Here is a 20969-nt window from a genome sequence, read left to right as displayed (position 1 = left end):
GTTATACACCGGAGGTCGCAGAGAGTTGATATTTGGCCAATGTGTGAAGTCACTGTAGGCATTAAAAACTGGCAAATTTCGACCCACTGAGCACACCAGAATGGAACTTATTAATATGTGTAGATATTAAAGTGTATATGTATGGTATTTTGGATCTGCTCTGAAAATGCAGACCATCTGCTATGCTAATAGGTCATGAAGGGCAGCCGGCTGATTGAGCCTAAGCACTGTGATCAAAAGTTAACTGCCCTGATTGTTTACACTAAGTACTAATCAACAGACCCAGTACTAATCAACAGACTCTGCCACTCTAATTGTTACCCTAGGGTGGAGAATCATCAAACTGGAGTGGTTTGTAAGTGTTATGTCTACACCTACAAACAATGCAGATACTTCATTTGGTAGACTGGTCGTCGCCCCTGATTTAATTATGGGGCTACTCATAGAGTCCCAGTACACATGGGCTAATTAGCTGGGGGCATGGGTTAATCTGTGTCTCCACGTTAGGGATTGGATACAGATAATTGTTCACCAATAGTCTGTATTCAATGTTAAGAATAGGGTTACACAGGTATATAAACTGTGTCAACCCTACAGTTTTTAGTTGTGCTTCTGATTCCACCTGGAATGTCACCGGATTGCTGGAGAATTGCTAGCTGATACTTCTCCATCCCCCAACCCTAAGTAAGTGTTACCTTCTTGTCTGTTAATTGTACTATATTGCTGTGTTCACCTTTTTTAAGGAATAAATTATATTTTATTATATCTAAGCCTCGTTCAGTTCAACACAGATATTTGGTGTTCATTATATCTTGTCATAAGCTACCGTGACAAGCTCTATAATTAACTGGTGGCAGCGGCGAGATTGAACTGAACCTATATTACAGTGTTTTGAGGGACTCTGTCATATAGTGGGAACTCGAGAGTAATTGCGAGTTCCTGGGACTAAAGATATTGAACACACAGTAGTGCAACAGTTAACACAAGTTGTAACACCACCTCACTGCTGCGACCGTGAACCATGAGCGAGGCTGAAGGCTCATCCAACATGAGGACCAGAGCTCAGCTGAAAGACAAGTGCCGTGAATACTGCTGCGGCCAAGTTTATTCGAGCATTTGCCCGTTCTTGGCCGCAGCAGTAGCCTGGCGCGCGCCCGAGTGTGACGGGCGCGCACCGAAGCAGCGGAAGAGCGCCCTCCGATCGGGGCGCTCTCCCTACCGCTACCGGGTCCGCCGGGTCCCCCGGAACCCCCTGCCGCCGTCCCGCAGATCGCGGGACACCAGGGCTCCCTCGGGGAGCCCTGGACGCGTGTGCAGGGGGCGCAGGCTCCCGAAGACGCGTGACCGCGCATCTATGACGCGCGGCACGCCGAGGGGCGGCCACTAGCAAGCCGGGAAATCTCCCGGCTTGCGGTACCGGCCACACTTTAATAAAGTGTGTCGGTAGTGTATGGACTGCCCTATGAGAACCAGGAGGTCTCAGACATGGTTGACGCAATCGGTGACTTTGAAGCCCAGCTTGCAGAGCCTCAGGATACGGCTCTGCTTGCCCTTTTACAGCCACCCGGTGATCAGGGAAGGAACCCAGTGCCGGGGCGGTGGAATCTCGGGGGGGAACAAGTGCACCTCCCGGGAGCAGTGCAACAGGGGGGGTACTGGTTGCTGCGGCTACCAGTCCGTTCACCCCTGAAATGTTGGCACTGATTACTGCATGGGGAGACAGAGGGACACCAGAGGAGCGGCTGCAGTTTATCACTATGGCAGTGAACAGACCCGCTTATTGCCCCCCCTGTCCAACCCAAGAGAAGCCAGGGACATGATAGATAAGTTTAGGGCCCTCTTCACTGACATGCCAGGGACCACACATCTCACAAAACACCCAGTGCACACAGGGGATCTGTAGCCTCTGCATAAGCACGCTTATAGAGTGTCAGCAGAGGTCAAGACCAGTATGGAAAGGGAGATAGAGGAGATGCTGATCCTAGGGGTAATTACTCCATCCCAGAGTCCTTGGGCAAGCCCGGTAGTTCTGGTCCCTAAGAAGGACAAGACCACCCTGTTTTGTGTGGACTACCGCTTGCTCAACGCTGGGACGGTTTCAGATGCCTATCCCATGCCCCGCATGGATGAGTTACTAGATGAACTCATGGGGGCAAAGTATCTGACCACCATGGATTTGAGCAAAGGTTATTGGCAAATCCCACTGACCCTGGATGCTAGGGAGAAGTCAGAATTCATCACTCCAAGTGGCCTCTATAAGTTTTTAGTGATGTCATTTGGGATGAAGAATGCCCCGGCTACCTTCCAATGCCTGGTCAATAGGTTACTGGAAGGGATGCAGAGCTATGCCAGGGCTTACTTAGATGACATCGCTATCTTCAGTAATTCCTGGGACTCCCATTTAGGACATGTATAGCTGCGGTGCTGGATAGGATCAGGGAGGCTGGACTTACCTTGAAACCCACTAAGTGTATGGTAGGGATGGCAGAGGTCCTGTACTTAGGGCACAGGGTGGGTGAGGGCACCTCAAACCAGAGCCAGCTAAGGTAGAAGCCATAGCTCAGTGGCCTGTTCCAAAAACCAAGAAACAGGTCATGGCATTTTTGGGCACCGCAGGGTACTATAGGAAGTTTGTCCCACAGTACAGCGCTATGGCCAAACCCCTGACTGATTTGACTAAGAAGCAACTGTCTATGCTTATCACCTGAACTCTTGCCTGTGAAACTGCTTTCCAGGCACTGAAAACTGCGCTTGCTGGGGCCCCTATACTGGCTGCCCCAGACTATACCAAACATTTCCTCATACAGACTGATGCCTCGGACTATGGCATTGGGGCTGTGTTGAGCCAAGTGGGGGACGACGGTAGAGAGCACCCTGTGGTGTACCTCAGCTGAAAACTACTCCACAGAGAAGTGGCCTATGCCACCATTGAGAAAGAGTGCTTGGCCATTGTGTGGGTACTCAAAAAACTCTAGCCCTATGTGTATGGAAGGGCTTTCACGGTCATCACAGACCACAACCCCCTGAGTTGGCTGCAGAGGGCATCAGGGGAGAATGCCAAGTTGCTAAGGTGGAGCTAATGTGGAGCTTGGCCTTGCAAGAGTTTGAATTTAACATTCAGCACAAAAAGGGTAGTGAAAACAGCAATGCTAATGGACTTTCACGTCAGGACTATCTCTCTGAGACTGAGTTCATTAATGGTGCCAGCAGTGCCCCACTCCCCGTTAGGGCCAGTGGGCCACAGGTCACCCATTAAGAAGGGGAGGTGTAGAGGAGAGGGGGGTTGGCCCAGTATTAAAGGGGTTGCACCCCATATGGCCACCCCCTGACCTCACCAGGGAGGCAAGGGGTTAACTGGACTGCGGTCCAGGAATGTGGCTTACACCTTGTCATGTCAGGAAAATGTATGTTCCCCTGTTCCCATGTTTCATTATAATCTTGTATTTTAATGTTTTAAAGTGCATTTCTGTATCTCAAGTTCTGGAGGTCGCAGAGAGTTGATATTTGGCCAATGGAGTCACTGTAGGAATTAAAAACAGGCAAATTTCGACCCACTGAGCCCACCAGAATGGAACTTATTAATATGTGTAGATATTAAAGTGTATATGTATGGTATTTTGGATCTGCTCTGAAAATGCAGACCGTCTGCTATGCTAATAGGTCATGAAGGGCAGCCGGCTGATTGAGCCTAAGCACTGTGATCAAAAGTTAACTGACCTGATTGTTTACACTAAGTACTAATCAACAGACCCAGTACTAATCAACAGACTCTGCCACTCTAATTGTTACCTGAGGGTGGAGAATCATCAAACTGGAGTGGTTTGTAAGTGTTATGTCTACACCTACAAACAATGCAGATACTTCATTTGGTAGACTGGTCGTCGCCCCTGATTTAATTATGGGGCTACCCATAGAGTCCCAGTACACATGGGCTAATTAGCTAGGGGGCATGACTTAATCTGTGTCTCCACGTTAGGGATTGGATACAGATAATTGTTCACCAATAGTCTGTATTCAATGTTAAGAATAGGGTTACACTGGTATATAAACTGTGTCAACCCTACAGTTTTTAGTTGTGCTTCTGATTCCACCTGGAATGTCACCGGATTGCTGGAGAATTGCTAGCTGATACTTCTCCATCCCCCAACCCTAAGTAAGTGTTACCTTCTTGTCTGTTAATTGTACTATATTGCTGTGTTCACCTTTTTTAAGGAATAAATTATATTTTATTATATCTAAGCCTCGTTCAGTTCAACACAGATATTTGGTGTTCATTATATCTTGTCATAAGCTACCGTGACACCGCGCTCTTCCCTTTTATTATTATATTCACACTAGGGAATTTGTGCACCCTCAGTTTACCTCTATATTACGGTAACTACGATACTGGCTTTGGCCAGCTTTTAATTGCACTATTCACAAACGCATATGCTTTATTTAACCCCTTCAGGGTCTTCTCACAATTTTCACTAGTCCATGGGACAATAATTACATATATTCAGTGTAGGTACCTGCAAATTTGGTTATGCCTCGACGTGGCAGCATGCTTATAATGCTTTGGCAAAAGGGTTTAACTAAATAACCCTTACTCATGAGATCATTATTATATTTAAGCCTTATTGATAGGCGCGCAAAAATCATATAGAATAAAGCAAACAGGATTTCCCCCAAAAAATGAAGTAGAGCTCTACTTACTAAAGCTTTTGAAATCGGAATTCATTTATTTTCGGCACGGTGGAGAGTACAACGTTTCAGGTCCACATCGGACATTCCATCAGCTGAAAAGTTTGTGCAGGAGGAAAAGCAGAGAGGAATCAATCCCAACTTTGAAAACAAATTGTGGAGCAGTGAGAAAAACAGCACTAATAACCTCGCTAGAATGGACAGAAATAAAAGGTCACAGCGACCTTGAAACCGGTTCCTCGTGGCACTTTCACAAGTGGTTTCCTTTAAATGATCCCACTACAAAATGTCTTAACATGCTTTCTATTGTTTTTACTTTATTATCTCCTAATGTGACTGCGACTTATAACAAAATAGCAACCAGTTATTTTTACACGTTTGTTTGTTAGTATCTCTTTTTGAGAAATCAAAATTGTTGTCAACACCTCTTTACACAATAATCATATATATAGGCTACATATATGCAAAGAACATTTTTGATTCACTGTAGGGGCCTATTTTGACCCCATAGAAATACTATTCTACATAGAAACGTCCCTAAATTCTTCTTCAGATATCATGGGCTATATTGTTACAAGATAAGAAATGTCCTCAATGCCATGTAGCTGCTATTATGACATCAAGTTGCTATAGTTCTCCTGTTCTTTAGTTCTATGAACTTAAGCATTTCATGAAACTCAAACCTAGGCAACACTCAATGTTAAAGCTGCGTTCCAAGCAATATCATACGTGTGTTTTTTTGTATTTTTTAAAATAAACCAGTTCTGTACTATGAGAAAATACTTGTGGAAGTGGATACTATATTTCTGGCGCCCCGCACATAACCCCAATATATATATAAAAAGGATATATACAACCAGGACCAGTAGCTGGATGAGGTCTAGGGATGTGCTCCAACCGAAGTAGATTCTTATATAAATAAAAACAAATAAAGACATATAGCGTAATATTGTTAAGTCAATGCAATGCTAAAACAATACTGCTAGCAATACTAATAACAGATGATAATCAAGGCAAATAACACATAACAGGACTGGACAGATGGCTGAGAGAAAACAACAGGTAAAGTAAAAAAACATTTAATATTGGAAACAATGATTGGACATAACCATATTATAAAAATAAGGGTCTGCTGGTGTTGCTGCTGCTTTAGCTGAAGTGACCACTTACCAGATGTTAAGTGGTAATGCGCAGTGGATAAATCAGAGAGTGTCCCCTCTCGTGCAGGCTAATCGGCTCGTGGCGTCTCTCCTATGCGGCGGCGTCTAGTCCTTCTGGTTTCCCTTCCGGGTTGACCTCCCCTCTGGGTCTTGTGTGCACAGACCTCAGCGTGCAGTCAGCTCGGGATGGGAAGAGATACAGTCACAGATTCGCCAAACGGGACCCGACCCAGCATATGGATGGTAATAGCAGATTCGCCGCGCTCCGATCACCAGGGGAAGTGAACGGTATAGTTCCGTTATCAGCTGTGGTCACTAAAGTAAGCAGCAGGGCCAGCAGATCCCACCCTACGCGTTTCTGAAGTAGAACTTCCTTCCTCAGGGGTAAAAAGTTAATGATGCGGTCCCTGTGAGTTCAATCATTTATAGTCCAGATTAAAAGGTAGTGTACCTGTTTGTTAGTTCATACATGAAATGAATAAAATATTTTAATTAAATTTGTGTACTGTTAGCTATGTGTGAAAATGTGTAAAAGTGTGTATATAATAATATATTCAATAAAGAATCTATATTGGAAGTGATGGTATGCTAATAACTATTTATGTGATTAGGTGTAATAAATAAAGAAACAGATAGGAGCATATTAGATGCAGGTGAGTATGGATCACTAAGACTTGGATAAAAATGGTCAGGATTTGTCCAAAATGAACAACACACAAGATAAATAATTAGATCCCTAGTGGTTGATTTACAAATAGATTTATAAATGTTATGATGATATAATGAAAATACTCTGCAATAAGGGATTGTAAGCCTTTTGGGGAGGCGAGAGTCTTTTTGGATTTATGAACTCTGCACTTTGGCCCTTTGGGTCTCAATATTGAATTTGATCTAAAATCTTTTTTGGTAGATAGATAGAAATATTTATAGTCATATATGTACAAATCCCTTATTGCAGAGTATTTTCATTATATCATCATAACATTTATAAATCTATTTGTAAATCAACCACTAGAGATCTAATTATTTATCTTGTGTGTTGTTCATTTTGGAAAAATCCTGACCATCTTTATCCGAGTCTTAGTGATCCATACTCACCTGCATCTAATATGCTCCTATATGTTTCTTTATTTATTACACCTAATCACATAAATAGTTATTAGCATACCAGCACTTCCAATTATAGATTCTTTATTGAATATATTATTATACTGTATACACACTTTTACACATTTTCACACATAGTTCACAGTACACAAACATTGAGAATTCATAAACGTTTCCCAGTACTAATATCAAGGTATAGTTGTCTGATCATAAATAAACATTTAAGTTAGTCAAACGTCAGTAACATTAATTTCACAGTACAAGGTACACTTACTTTTGAATTGGAAATCAAGAAACGTATGTACTTTGGGGTGGTGTTTTGGGTATGCTATGATGGCAGCACAATTGTGTCTAGAAATCCTTACTATATAATTGAGGATTTTCTCATCATCAAATGGTCAATAATGTATATTATGAAAATATTGCCATTTCTCTGTAAGGCTATTAATATATAGCTTTATGAACACAAACATTTAGACAGTGAACTCAGAAAATACTCATTTGAAGAACAAGAAAGACATAGGGCCTCATTCAGAGAGGGTTCATAAAAAAAATCGCCAAGGAATTTAAAATGGCGTTTTTTGGGCGTTGCTATCACGGTATTCAGAAAGGCTCGAATACCAGTGATAGCAAAATGCCCAAAACGGGCGATAGCATCAACCCTCTGAAAAGGCCTAAAACGGCGATTTATTCCTGCTGCAGAGAGAGTGGCTGTGAGAGAGCCGCCTCTCCCAGCGGAAATATCGCACGAAAATTATTTATTTAAATATACATTTCTTTCATAGTGTAGATGTGCAGGGGGTCTCCGGAGCTGAACCACGTTGGTTTTATGTCCGGGGACCCCCTGCTTCCTGAGATACAGGCCTCTTTATGGGGTGCCGGTATCTCCTATGCAAGGAAATGTCCCGGTCACGTGACGCGGGACATTTCAATGCAGAGGGATACCGGCACCCCATAAAGGGGCCTGTATCTCGGGAAGCAGGGGGTCCCTGGACCTTAAACCAACGTGGTTCAGCTCCGGAGACCCCCTGCACATCTACACTATTAAAGAAATGTATATTTAAATAAATAATTTTAAAAAATCAATACACGCCCCCCCCCCCCTCCGCACAAACCCATACAGTACAGTAATGGGCAAAATAACTATTATCCAGATATGGATAATAGATTATTTGCCCATTATTAAACACTGCATTAGCATACATAAATAAAATAAATAAATAAAGTTATACTTACCACAACAGCAGGTCCCTCTGTCCTCCGTTGCCAGAAAGCATAGATACAAAATGAATACATTCTAATGGCCCCTAACCCCTTAATCACCTTAGCGGTTCCTAACCGCTATAGTCATTAAGGGGTTAACCCACTCTGACCCGGGAGGCCTAAACGCCCACCCCAGACTGACTATACCCACCCTATACCCATTGAGTAGTATAGTGGTACATCATACCCATTTAATAATAATATGGGCATGATAAGCCTCTATAGCACTCAATGGGCACCCTAATAAAAATACAGTAATACATAAGACACACAATAATAAAAGCCAACTAAACTACCAAAAAACACACTTCACTAAATACAAACAGTAGCCAGCTAATGCAATCAATATTATCAATAGCAACATCAACATTGAATTAATTAAACCAATAACCAATCTAAACAATTAATTCCGAAAGCAACTCAAAATGAATAGTAACACTAACCAATGTAAACAATTAATTAATCCAACATTAATGAATGTAACCATTAAAAGACAAATAAATACATTAAAACAATCTTTGAAGTATCCATAAAACACATGAGCTAACATAATATAACATTAAGTACAAGCGAACACCAATCGCAAACCTTTTATTACATTAACCATAAACAAACAATCACATCCACATCATTAACTGCAATAACAAGCGAGAAATGACTCCCAAATATTGGCATAATAATGTATTAATCTGTACCCTAAAAAGGTACAGATTAATATATTATCAGTCAATGTGCCTCCCACAAAAAATAAAAAACACATCCAAAAAATAAACCTGTAAAAAGAGACATTTACAAACATTGAATATCTTACTTACCATTAGAAGCGGTGGCCCTCCGACTCCCGGGGTAACAGGAAGCTCACGTACCTTGAAGGCCTCCAACAGCATCTGATGACATCCGCCATGAAGATCCGGCTCAGGTACCCCAATCTTCTTTTTTTTTCTTTACTCACCGTCTTCTATCTTCATCTGAAACCATTTCTTGTTCTTCTTTATCTTCTTTCTTCATCTGTCAATCCAAAAAAACCCATGTTAAATCCCAGCCGATGCTGTCTCGTCGTCTTCTTGGGCTCAAATGAGGCGTCACGGCCTTAAATAGGGCTTGTGACGTCACATTTAGCCTCAAAATGGTTAACAGCCACCTGATTGGCTGTTTAAAGCATGTTCCGACTTTAATTTTTTTTTTTACATGACGTAATTTAAAGGGAATGATGCCAGCCAATCAGAATGGCAGTGCTTCATTTACCTTTAAGAGACGTCACGAAGTCGGCATCACATGCTATTTCAGCCAATCAGATCGTGGGAACCAATTCCACACGCTGATTGGCTGAAATACCTTGTGACACAGCGGCCATCTTAGATTTACTGACGTCATGTTAAAGGTAAATGAAGCACAGCCATTCTGATCGGCCCCCTTCACCCACTCCCGCTAGCTACAGTATTGTATTGTAGTGTATGTTTATACAGTAAGCCTGGCACGGGTGTTTAACCCCTTCATTGCCTTAGCGGTTAGCCGCTAAGGTAATGAAGTTGCTGTACATGCATGTTTCCTGCCTCGGATGCAAGCCGGGGGGGTCCGGAGCTGCTATTAATGGCTATCAGCTCCGGAGACCCCCGGCATCAATCTGAGGCAGGAAAGGGGCCTGATTTTTTCTAAGTCCCGACATATCGCAGCTCATTGACCCATCTCCCCACCAATTGACCAACAATTTTGTGGTGAATTGGATTTGGGGAGAAAATCATTTTTTAGGGCTGCGATGGGCTGCGATATGCCGCGACACCCGACTCCCGGGTCTCTGAATAGCGCGAGTTTATCAACCATCCGAAAATGGTCGATAAGGGGCTGATCGCTGCTCAGTCAGCGAATTTCGGATGGAGATAAAATTTTGCGTCGATACAGGCCGTTATCGAGCACTTATCGAGGCTATCTAAATACGAGTAGCCATTTTGGTCGATAAGTGCTCGATAAGGGCCTTATCGAGGCTTTCTGAATAAGGCCCATAATGTCAAAAACATTTATTTTTATTTTGGACATCAAGTGCTTTTGTACATAATGGCTATGAGTGAAGTACTTGACAATAGCTGAACTGTAAATAAGAGTAATTACTTATCATGGAGGTGGGCGTAAACAGTAAATATAAAAATATATATATTTATATTTACATGTTCATAATTACCGCACAGAGGAGGAATAATGCATTTCTTCTTCTTCTTCTTATTATTATTATTATTAAATTAGGGCATTAACACTAGCTTTTAAAAATGTAATAAGTCATGGGGCTGGTGGATTATGTTCGTAGTATTACATTTATATAAATGTTTCCACTCTTGGAAAAAACTAAAGGTTGGAATAACATTCACAATTGTTAAAAAGGTTGGTCACGGGAGACCAGACGATTTACACTGGAATCGCAAACACTAGACAGAACAAGATGGTTAAACAAGGTGTATTTTGGCTGAAGCCAATAGGGAGCAACACAGATGCTTAACATAGTTACAATTTACCAAGGCAGGGGATTATGGGGGATTCTTATCTTTTTAGGTGTTGGCGCTGCCAGAGCGAGCTTACCCAGGATGTCTCCACGATTCGTCCGTCTCAGGACTTCACAGTTACAAGGGATCACCGCCTCTCGGGTCACTATTTGTATTTCCAGCTATTCTCTTGACACCGAGACAAACCACAAATTACTATGGATCTCTGATCAGGGTCGACTTACATAGACCCTCGGCCGCCATCCAAAAACATGGAAGTCTGGGTGCCTACCAAACAGGACAGAGATTGTCTGAGTTATACCAATCAGAGCTCAAGGGCTCATCCAAGACAGACCAATCATGGCTGGGGGAGGTGACTGTACTTTAGGACAGCACCTAGGTGTATGCTTTAGGAATGTGGTAAATTGGAACTGAGCAATGGGAATCGGTCCGACAGACTAGGACCCAGGTCCCGATTCCATGGGACACTCAGGTCACCACCATACCTCCTGCAGAAATAGGCTCCATGTTGCCTGGGTGAAACAAAACCTCCACTTGTGAAGTGTATGTCTCCTAGCAGGTGGGCTCGCCCTTCCCCAGATCACCATTGTTCCCTGAGCACAGTAACTGGCCCCAGACAAAGGATTGCAGTTGTTCCATTGTGACATGGCATTGTTAATCTAATCGAGGGCCCAGAACACAATGAATCCCATAGAAATACACACAACACATACAGTAATCTAATTACCAATGCAAACATCACAGAGTAACTTGTAACAGATGGCTAACCTCAGGTTACATATTATTCCCAGGCTTGCATCCATCTTGTGGCTTAACATGGCTATTGAAGCCCAGGCATTTGATTACCATCTTGACGTGTGAGGACTACCAGCGAGCCAGCCTGGTACCTACCATCACAAGTTTTTTTTTTTTTGTAGCTTAAATTTTATTTCCAATTCGGTCCTACAGAGTACAATTTACATCTGTATCACGCTGTCTTCATAGGACATAGTCAGTGAATATATAACATAACAACTTGGGGGAGGGATGGGAACGGTAAGGTAGGGAGAGGTAAGATAAGGGTGACCCCTCCATCAGAACTTGCTTGTCCAAAGCCTGCTAGCCCGCTTCTCTGGGCGTTCGCTGCCCTGAGCCCTTGCGGCCCCAGGACTGCCTACATAGCATCGATGTAAGCACTACAGAATCAACCAGAGTATCCTCCTCTATCTGCCACTAGACAAGAATGCACCTAACTCTATCATAGCATAATTGAGGTTATACCCACCCCTGATATATCCGATTGAACTAACCATGTTAACCATACCTTTTGGAATTTAGCACCAGTATCATTCACTAGGCGTGTAAGTTTCTTCATCTGACAAATTAACCAAATTCTGTATCTAATTTTTCCAATTACTGGAGAATCTTTTTGTCTCCATAATGCTGCTATCTCGCACCTCGTTGTCATTGCAAAATGTGAAACAAGTTTGTTCTCTTCTCTGGACAACCATTGTGCTGGCCTGTTTAGTAGAAACAGCCATGGACCAAATGGAAACTTGAGGACTAAAATCCACTGAAGTCAAATGTGAATTTTCTGCCAGAGGGGCCTAATCCGAGGGCAAGACCACAGCATATGTAACAAATCCACCTGCTCTCTACATTGTTTAGGGCACAATGGGGAGTACCCTTGCACACATTTTGAATGTTTTTGTGTGGTGAGATACCATCACATCAAAACTTTATATACATTCTCCTTCAGTGTCGTGCAGATTGAACTCTTTGCCACTGCCGTAAATATCTCATCCCATTACTCTGTTTATAAGGTTTCCCCTAAGTCTTTCTCCCATTGGAAGACAAACTATAATGGGCGTGCATATTCAGGGCCAGAACAGATCACTTCCTTATATTGTTGGGATGTAATTCCACATGTGTCTGTTCTCAACAGACAGAGCTTCTTAAAATTTGTTAATGTGGGGAAAAAGGACATTGTTGTATAGAAGGCTCTGATTTGGAGGTATCTAAAAATCTCAAAGTGGAGAATGTCTTTTTCTGCCTTAATTTGTTCGAATGTTTTAATGTTTTTCCCTGCCTCCAAATCTCCTAGTTGAAGAATTCCATTTTGCTTCCAAATTGCTAAGTCTCTATTATCCAGGCCTGGAGCAAAGCAGGGGTTATCGAATAGTTGAGTCATCAGCGTTCCCTAGAGGTCAATCTGCATCTAAATTTAGTAGCTCCCCATACCTCCAATGAATTGGACATCGAGGAAAGCGGCTCCCTGAAGGATTTGAGCAATGTTTTTTGGGACCAAATTAGGTTGTGCAAATTCAATGGAGCGCATATCTCCTTTTCTAAGTCCACCCAGCGTTTTCTACTGGGATCTATGTGCCACTGCGAAATCTGGCTTAATTGAGCTGCTCTGTAATATGATACCAAGCAGGGTACTGCTAGGCAACCTGCCAGTGTTGGTCTTCTGAGGACCCCTCTCCCAATTCTTGGCTTCTTATAGCCCCAAATAAATTTGGTGCTTAGGGATTATAGAGATAGGATCTCCTTCAGACATATCGAAACCGGCAGGGTCTGGAACAGTTAAAGTATACGTGGAAGAAGATTCATTTTGATGCAATGTATTTTTCCTATCCAGGAGATGTTGTACTTAGACCAGGACCTAATATCCGATCTTAGTGTCTTGATTAATCTAGGGTAATTAGTTTGGTACAGTGACTTAAAGTTACTTGTGAGGGAGACTCCTAGATATTGAATAACTTTAGGCTGCCATTTGAAATTGAAGTTAATTGCTATTAGCTTTTACTGGTCCTTCGGGAGATTTATATTTAGTGCCTCTGATTTTGCATTATTTATTTTAAACCCAGTAAGTCAAATAAATTGGGCAAGGAGGTGAGAGGCCTCGACAAAGTCAGGAATATATCATCTGCTTACAACGCAACTTTATAAGTCTGATTGTTAATTTGGATCCCAGAAATATCTGGATTTTGGCAGATCTGGGCCGCCAGGAGCTCCATGCACAAGACGAAGAGCAAGGGGGAAAGAGGGCAGCCATGCCTAGTGGCACTCCTGATCTTAAATAAATCTGATGGGAACCCCTGATGAGTCACCATGGCAGCTGGGTTAGTGTATAATGCAAAGATTGCCCTTAATTTCTATCTCCAAAACCGAATGCCCAAAGTGTGGCGTACAGATACGACCACTCTATAATATCGAACGCTATTTCTGCATCCAAGCTTAAAACCATGGCCGGAATCCTTTTTGTATTTGCCAATTCAATCAATTCTACTATGCGCCTTGTGTTATCTGCGTGATATAAATCCCACCTGATCTGGGTGGACCAGGCCGGGCAGGATCTGGCTCATCCTGTTTGCTAGTAATTTTGAGTACATTTTGATGTCCGAATTTATTAGGGATATTGGACGGTAACTTTTAGGCCGAGTCCATAGAAGGACAGGCCGCGCTGAGCCGTGCGGACGCTCCGCGCTGAGCCCCTGCATCCTGAATGAGGATGCCTTGAGAGGGGGCTCACGCGAGCGTCCGCAGGCGTGCGGAGGCGCTGGATTTTTCAGCCGACAGCCAAGCTGTTTTTCAGCGCGCTGTAGGCTGAAAACATCCAATCAGCGCAGAGCAGCGTCGGTGCGTCGCGGGCGATTGGCCCAGCAACGTCACTGCCCCACCTCCCTCAGTCTCCCCCCGCCTCCGATCTCGCCCGCTGGCTCGCCTGCTTGGGCATGAAATCGCACAGATTTCAGCAGGCGAGCCTCAGCGTCAGCGCGGCTCCGAACTCCTCACCCCTCTATGGCCCGGGCCTTAGAGTTAGCCGGGTCCTTCCCTTGTTTAAATATCAAGGAGATTGAAGCCTGGAGCATGCGTTCCAGAAACGGAGCTCCATCTAGAACTGCATTATACATTTAGAGCAAATATGGGGCAAATGAAAAAAACTCCCTTTTTTTTTAGCGCATTCTTGACAAACTGCCAAACATCACAAAGATCTCCTTATTGTCGGGGGTGATTTTAATGCTGTCATGAATCCGAATACTGATAGATATAAAAAAAAAGTGGTTTCTCATTGCAGGATGGAGTTCCCTTCATATGTCCACCACCTGTATGTCACAGAATTTGGCCAGAAGGCTTGATTCAACAGAGGCTAGGTTTTCCACAGCTTCACCCTTACTTTTTTTTAAAGTACGGCTACCGAAGATTTCAGGTGTTATACTGAAAGTGAGCATGCTCACTATCAAAGAGAGTGCACACATCAAATATTATACAGGGGCTACACCTAGTGTTAAGCCAGGATTTTTTTTTTCTGTAACCCTTGAGTACCAGTCCCAGCAGTTATATACTTATCTATGGTGCGATGCTGGACCCTCCAAAAGCTTGGTTTTACTCTGTAGATTAGCCTGTTTTATTAGGGTTGCCAACAATTTGTAGGTAAAGTCCTAAATGGAAAGCAAACTGTCCTGAATGTGTGGAGAGCTCGCCATGTTTGTGACTGAGTTTAGTATCTGTCCTGTGTCAACTGGATATGCCCCGAGGTAGGAGTGGGGGAAAAGACAGAGGTACAAAGGCAGGTCACCAGGTTCCCAAGCTGCCTGCCCGCACTGTGCCAGCTGAAGCCACACAGTCTTATACAATGTATATCATCAATAATCAAGTGTTCCTACTTTTGTACATTTGTAACCCTAGGAGGTTGTATGTGTAAGGAAATATCGGGCAAATTAAACAAGGTGCTCATTGGAGTTTGTAATTTGCTCTGTGCTTTTTATTAATAGACACTTTGGACACGCAGAATTACACGGCATAAAAAACGTGGAATTTATTATAACTTCACTGTGCAATCTGTGTTCACCACTCCACTGAAAAACTAGTGTAACGGATTTTCTGACCTGGCCTGACCCACCCAATCTCACATTGGCCCCTGTGGTCTAACCAGTCCCCATTACATGGTTGTGTCTGGTGGTGCACCTGTTGGCAACAGGACTCCTGAGTCTCCCGCATGATGTTGTGTGGGGATTGCCAACCCAGACAGGCAGCTGAGGTACTGTGCGTGAGTCCTACCTATATCCAGTGCAGCGCCTCCACCTCATCAGGATCCCTGCGTCCGCAAGGGGATGGTTCTGATGAGGAACTCCTCCGTGGTGCCTTCCTCTGCAGAGTAATTCCAGACTCACACATGAGGGTGTCTTTAATCAAGGTCATCTTTATTGTCGTTTGGTGTATGGGCCAGCTGCCCCTCACAGCTGGCAGCTCAGCCGCACATCTTGCCGTACTGTCCCTTAGAAAGGTACGCCCTCCCAATGGAGTGGGATCCCCTCTCCCCTCAGGGAGATCACCCCTGTGCCAGGTCCCTGGACACAGTGTGGCCTTATCAGGCTTGATGCTGCGTGACTTAGAAATGGGCCACTAGTTACTGCACTAGTGGGCCCCGCACTCACAAGTCTCAACCCAGACTTGTTCTTTCCTCCAACAACTAACTTTTGGCAGTGCTGTGCCTTATATACTTCAGGAACTGGCACAGCTCTGATGTTACTAACGATGGACTCAGAGTATGCAGCCACTCCCCTCCATGTATATGACACCTCACCAGGGTGTGCGGGCAAACCTCCATGATTACTGCTGGCAACCCTGTAACTTACCAGGTTTACTGCCAGCATGAGAGGAAACTGTAGGCCATTTTACAGCATGGCTACATTCTCCCCCTGGTGAATCCCAACGCCACGTCTGGGACCTAAATTTGGTGTACCTTTGTCCAGGAAGCACTGTAAAATACAACAATACATTATTAAAGTACATATCTTCATCATAACATAATAACAGCTACATCCTAACTTAGATGTGTAACAACCAGGATTACTCCCTGCTGGAGTATCCATTACTGGTACTACCATACCCTCTTAAGGTGGACTGCGCACAGCATGGTCCACTGGGTTTAGAGCAACAATGCTATAACACTCTGGGTGACATACTGGACACCCACAATCAGCCCATAACTCTGGCCTGGATGCTAGTGGACTGAGAGGATCATGCCCATACACTTCCTTCAGGCATCTCCTGGAGATGTAAGCTATCTTTTCTTGATTACACCACTTCTCGTCTAACACTTCAGGATCCCAATCCTCTAGAGAACTATCAGTATCCCAATCTTCTATGGAACTATCAGAATCCCAATTTTCTTCCCCTGATCCTTCCTCCTCATCAGTACTATATCCCCTATCCTCATCAGTGGAACCCATTTCAAACTCAATTTCTCCCTCCCATGGATGGTGAAAATAAAGTAACAACTTTTGGCGATTCCTGGCAACTCTTGCCGACACTGGAGGCACATAGGGTGGTACCCGAGCAACGGGCACAATATGGGCAACATTACCCAAATCCCCAGACATCGCACTGGAATGAGTGTGCATACCATACCGCTTGACTCCCCCTTTAGCCACATGCTTGATTACAGTAGGATTCACCCCCGGAGACTTCACATAGGTTAACACTTCCCTCCCCGATCCCTCATCGGAGGTAAAGCAATCACCCCAGTCCAGGTTCTCCACAGTCCTTTCATCAGAAGTGTCCCGGAACTCCCCATACAACCCTTGGCTCGACTGGGACCCAGCTGAGTAAGTGACGGGGACAGGGGTTTTAACTATGGCCGGGGGTTGGGCATAGAGAAATACTGCCGGCATACGTGGGGCTACGACCCGCAACTTCGTGCTACCTTGACCGGTACCATCGATCTGGCATTCCGTCTCTCCCGTCTCACGATCCCAGGCTTCCGCAGGGCCTGCCAGCTCTTCCTGGACGACCCAGGCGACCTGGTACAGCTACTTGGTCGCGACGACGCGGCCATTTTCCACCCGACTCCGCTGTGTCCGCCGGATGTGATGTTATGGATCTCGCGGGACTCACCGCTGCCATCTTGCGTTGGGATCCCAACTGGAACCTCTTCCTCCAGAATGACACCTGCCGCCGGAAGTGATGGTTCTGTTCTCCGCTCCGCTTGGGCCCAGACTAGGCCTTTCTCCGCCGTTGCCACCACCGGCACCTGTGCAGGGTAAGGGTGTGTCTCACCGCTCCGTCGGCTCGGGATGGGATCTTCTCCGCCCTACACGCTGGAAGTCACCATGGCCGTGGGACTCCTCAGCTCCAGCTGTCTCCACACAGGCGACCTCGGCACCTCGAGACTCCACTCCGCCACGACACAGGTGAGTGCTAGTTCTTTTGCAGCACCGCTGTAGTGGTCCGCCAGTAGGCGCATCACCACCGACGTCGGGGTTGCTTGCTCCTCGTCCGAGGATCCGAACTCCGACTTGGCAAGTGGCACTCCCATAGGGGACAGAGGGTGAGGTTCCGGGTTCTCACCGTGGTTGTAGACCCCTCTCTCTTCAGGCTCCGTCTTTATCATGAGGAGCGATCCCCATTCTCCGGGATCCACTGGTTCTGCTTTGACCGAGAGCGAGGCTTCAGCTGTCAGTTTAGTTGTGTCCGCTCCCGCCTCCACGGTCTGCCCTGGTACGAAGGGCTGCACGGCCCATAGGTAGTGGATGCCACATTGGGGGCACCTAGCCGTTGTGCTGGCTTCTCCACCGGGCAACCTGCACTGCATGCACAGGCACCGCAATGTCTCTTTGTCCCCAGCCTTGACTACCAGGAAGCCTCCTGGCAATGAATAGGGATATACCCCAATGTCCATCTCGCTCTTTGTAGTGCTGGTTACGGGAGACACTTTGCACAGTGGTATCTCCTGTTCACCAGCTCCTCGCAAATGAGGGACAGGAAGCTCACATCCAGCTCCTCCCTCAGACAACTCGGGTCTCACTTGGCAGAGATAGAGACCCCTCCCCCTGGTGAATATTTGGGGAGGATCCCACAGATTCACGTTATGGCCCATAATTGGCTCTGAGCCTGTCACAGTCCTGGAGGGCGCGGCCGCAGCTTTCGCGCCATACCTCCCATCAGGGTGGGGTTGTCCTTTTGGCGCCACACCCGGCCAACTTTCTGCAACTTCAACATTTGCAGCATTTTCTGCACTCGGCCCACGCGGTCTCCCAGGGAAGCGAGAGCCGCCATTTTGGTTCACTCGGCCATTCACTTTAGCAACTGAGGTAGCTCTCTGTGTATTGTACGCTGACTGGCAAGCAAATCCATCACTCTCCCCACACACGAATACAATATCCTCCTCACTGTCCTCCGGGGAAGTACCCCGTGGTCCCAGGCAGGACCAAAAGGGCACGGCCACAGCTTTCGCGCCACTCCACAGCAGACTTGCAAACGTCGTTTCCGTAGCTTGCTCTTCACCCGCACACACGCCATGTGCGCTCTCTCCGTCTGCCTCCGTCTGCCTCCGTCCGCCACCTTGGATGCTCTGCATTGCACGGATCCTCCATTCTTGCGGTCGCCATTTGGTTACTGTATATGTTTTTATTGTACATGGAGCTCCTCTCTGCGGGGCAGCTGCCACACCGATACAATAAATATTGCCTTGATGCACCACCTTGTGTACCTAATGTAGGTCTGACTCGTGTTGCATTACCTCAGGCTAGGCTCACTCTTTCTGTGTCTGCTGTGTCTCTCCTTCCTCCCAGTCTGTGCTCCCTTCGGTAAATGGTCTGGAATGGGCTAGAGTACTCTGGCTCTTCCATGCAGTACTGGGGCGTCTACCTACTGTTGGTCAGACTAGCGCAGACCCTCTCCAGGATTCCTGACCACGTTAACAGGCTATCCCTTTAGGCATCCTACCAACCAACACTACCTCAAGGTGACTAGGACAGCTATAGCCCGGCTCCAGACTCCCAACTCCTCTCAGGTTCCCAGGTCGATCCCTGCGGTCTGTCAACTCCATCAGCTCCCCTGACTACCCCTGGGTTCCATCCCAACACAGCACAAAGTGGCAGCATACACTCTCCCGTTTCCTAGTGTGCCTAGCAATAGCCTGTCCTGTTGACAGGTATCTCAGCAGCGCCTCCAATTTGTAAAGGATTTTCTGACCTGGCCTGACCCACCCAATCTCACATTGGCCCCTGTGGTCTAACCAGTCCCCGTCACATGGTTGTGTCTGGTGGTGCACCTGTTGACAACAAGACTCCTGAGTCTCCTGCATGATGTTGTGTGGGGATTGCCAACACAGACAGGCAGCTGAGGTAGTGTGCGTGAGTCCTACCTATATCCAGTGCAGCGCCTCCACCTCATCAGGATCCCTGCATCCGCAAGGGGATGGTTCTGATGAGGAACTCCTCCATGGTGCCTTCCTCTGCAGAGTAATTCCAGACTCACACATGAGGGTTTCTTTAATCAAGGTCATCTTTATTGTCGTTTGGTGTATGGGCCAGCTGCCCCTCACAGCTGGCAGCTCAGCCACACATCTTGCCGTACTGTCCCTTAGAAAGGTACACCCTCCCAATGGAGTGGGATCCCCTCTCCCCTCAGGGAGATCACCCCTGTGCCAGGTCCCTGGACACAGTGTGGCCTTGTCAGGCTTGATGCCGCGTGACTTAGAAATGGGCCACTAGTTACTGCACTAGTGGGCCCCGCACTCACAAGTCTTAACCCAGACTTGTTCCTTCCTCCAACAACTAACTTTTGGCAGTGCTGTGCCTTATATACTTCAGGAACTGGCACAGCTCTGATGTCAGAGTATGCAGAGTATGCAGACACTCCCCTCCATGTATATGACACCTCACCAGGGTGTGAGGGCAAACCTCCATGATTACTGCTGGCAACCCTGTAACTTACCAGGTTTACTGCCAGCATGTGTAGGTACACAAAAAATCATGCTGGCGTTCATCCTCATACCCAAAAATGTACATAAAAGCAACTTATTAATAAGAACATTGTTCAAATAGATTTCACAAATGTCCTTATAGCATAACCATTATAATAAAAAATGTTGGGGTATTATAATACGAGACAGAAAAAAACACTCAAGACTTCAAAAAAAATACGTCAAATTGAATTAATAAAACTCTTAGGCTAGGTCCCCAGTGGCCACGGCGTGGCGCGCGACACACACCAGGTGCAGCCCTTTGTTGGGCAGGTCACAGTAGATGTGTGTGCGAGCGCTCACACATCACGATGGTGCGTCTGCTGGCAGTGAAGACAAGAATTGTGTCTTTCCGTGCCGCAACGCGATCACGTGGTCGAGGGGCAGCCAAGGGAAGTGCAGATATGCCCCGTCATGGCCGTGCCCCCCCCCCCTCCCAGTCATGGCCGAGCCCCCCCGCGTATCTCATCGCTCACCTACAGACCGCAGCTTTTATCTGAGCACACGCCGCCACGCGTTTATTACTCTTTT

The sequence above is a fragment of the Ascaphus truei genome, chromosome 4, assembly GCF_040206685.1.
Source record: "Ascaphus truei isolate aAscTru1 chromosome 4, aAscTru1.hap1, whole genome shotgun sequence".
NCBI classification, from domain to species: Eukaryota; Metazoa; Chordata; class Amphibia; order Anura; family Ascaphidae; genus Ascaphus; species Ascaphus truei.
Note: the sequence above shows the minus strand (reverse complement) of the source record.